This window comes from Habropoda laboriosa, unplaced genomic scaffold, assembly GCF_001263275.1.
Source record: "Habropoda laboriosa isolate 0110345459 unplaced genomic scaffold, ASM126327v1 scaffold181, whole genome shotgun sequence".
Taxonomy (NCBI): domain Eukaryota; kingdom Metazoa; phylum Arthropoda; class Insecta; order Hymenoptera; family Apidae; genus Habropoda; species Habropoda laboriosa.
The window spans coordinates 137,444-139,769 of record NW_017100301.1 but is presented as its reverse complement, the minus strand read 5'-3'; the positions used below and the strand labels follow the sequence as shown (position 1 = coordinate 139,769).

The window sequence follows — 2,326 nt, the reverse complement described above, 5'->3', positions numbered from 1 at the left end:
ATCCATTGAATTACATCATATATAATTAAATCACTTTTTTGATTTGCTATTATGTAAAATTAAGTAAGCTGGATAAAACGTTTTTATATATTTAAAAAATATTCACTGTGTATTAAAAACATTTTATTGCACTCACATGTGCATCCATAGTCTGTGCTGGTGTGATTTATTGGATGCATAAATACATTCATAGTCCCTTGAAAATTAAACTATGAATCTATTTGAACACATGGAGAAAACTAATGCGTTTAATTCATAAGTATAAACATTCAAGGAAAATTAAATTGTTGTATTTCATAGTTAATTGAATTTATACCTTTTTGGGTTGTTATTGCACTATAAAAAATATGGATGTTAAGTATTGATTCCATTTTCTTTGAAAACGAATTAATTGAAAACTATTGAACATGCAATTAAACAATCCTTTAAGTAAATATGCATGCTATAATAAGTAGTGTTTGTTTTACTCTTTTTTTATATAGCATGTTTTTTTACTTAATACTAATTTAAGTTGCTTTTGTTTTTGCTTATGAAAGAAAATATGAAAATCCATTGACTTGAAATAAATTAAATTAAATTTATTTAAAGTTCAAAAAGGTAAATTTTATTATTCATTATTTAGAAGTACTTTAAGAGTTGTATGTTCCTTAACCTTACTTTATCTATAAAAATGATTATATCATTTAATATGTCATGTAAAAAAATAATACTATTTATATGAAAAGTTAAGAGTTGCAATACTCTCATTAATTATAGAAACTTAGAAAAGTTTCATTAAATATGCTTTTAATATTATATCATTTTCAAATAAATTTTAAAATATGAGATAGTAATTACATCCACATAAAATGTATTATTTTAAATAGTAGAAAAAATAGAAATCATAGAATTCTGTACTCTTAAAAAGTATACACTGGTGTAATTTTTTGTAAGTAAAGGTGTAAGGAAAATTTTAAAATCAATTTAACTTTTGAAGCAATTCGTATTTTAAAATTTTTATTTATTAGTTAGACAATTTGTTGAGAAATACTGGAAAGAATTTATTACAATATAATTTTGCTAAAATAATTTATTAAATATTTAATTTTAGCTTAAAATTTGTTTGTTCAGTTAAAATGTATATACTACATTCTTGATGTTTGGATTTTAATTTTTTTTTCCAAGTTTATAATCCTATTTAAAAAACTAATACTGTGATATTAAAAATCTCTTTTATCTATATATGTATCTCTTGAAGGATGTAATTGCAGTAATTTTTTCATTATTCAAAGTGACAAAAATATTTTCATTTAATAGTTGAATATTCTATTAAATAATTGTATTTCTGCATTGCATATTCAAAAGTGATAAGCTAATTATGAAATAATAATATATTTCAATGGAATTATGTAGAATCCAGAAAGATACAAGATTCATGTTTGATTATTTTCACAAATAATTTAAAACTTGTATAATGTTTGCTAATAACAATTCTACTTTTTATATTGATGTATTCAATATCTTTGACTTTATTATACTCTTGAGAGGAATTATAGATTAGTTAGAAGAATCACAGATTTGCAGTTCTGCAACTCTTTTTTTTTTAATCATTTCTCAGCAACACAAAATTGAAGAATTATACTTTTAATTTTATAAAAATGAGTAATATCCAGTATACACACAGCAGAAAAATAACTTCAGGAAGAAAAATCGTACAATACTACTTAGCGGAGGTCTTTCTAGACATTGCAGTCGTACAAGTGCGACCGTGCAATCTCCTCGCGACGTACCTTGGGTTATTCTAATGTCGGCGGCTCATTTTTCATTCAATGTGCAATAAAACGGCGACAAAAATCCATATACCAACTTTTAAGAGGTCGTTGTAAAAAGGAAGTTTTAATCTTCAAATTCATAGTGATTTGTGCCGTGAAAAAATTTTTTAAACTCGCTACAGTTGTTTGAATTTGTAAAATTTTCCAGAAAAAGAACCATCTTCATTTTCCCGCCCCGCTAACTAGTGGAAAAGCATCTTCGAGGAAAATCAACTTAGCGAGGTGAAAGTTAGCTTTGCCCTTCAAAATGACTCCAAGTATTGTACGATTTTTTTTTTTTTCATGAAGTTATAACAGTTTAAAGATCAACAATTTTTCGGCGAAAATTTCAATTCATGAACATTAAAGAATTTTGTTGCCGACTGTACTTTAGACATGCCGTTCTTCAACAATTTGTATTAAGTAAAATAAACACCTAACATTTTATTTTTACAAATATTTTATATTTTACCATAACTTATTAATTTTGCAAAATTAAATAACAATTAAAATAGAATTCGTTGTTTTTATTACTC

The 2,326-nt window shown here is 24.4% G+C and overlaps 1 protein-coding gene across 2 annotated transcripts in view; it reads left to right on the top strand.

Annotated features, from left to right (window-relative positions):
- Positions 1 to 2,326, top strand: part of LOC108573966 (E3 ubiquitin-protein ligase MSL2) — a 23,954-nt gene that overhangs the window by 4,779 nt on the left and 16,849 nt on the right. The gene's annotated exons all lie outside the window — the stretch shown is intronic.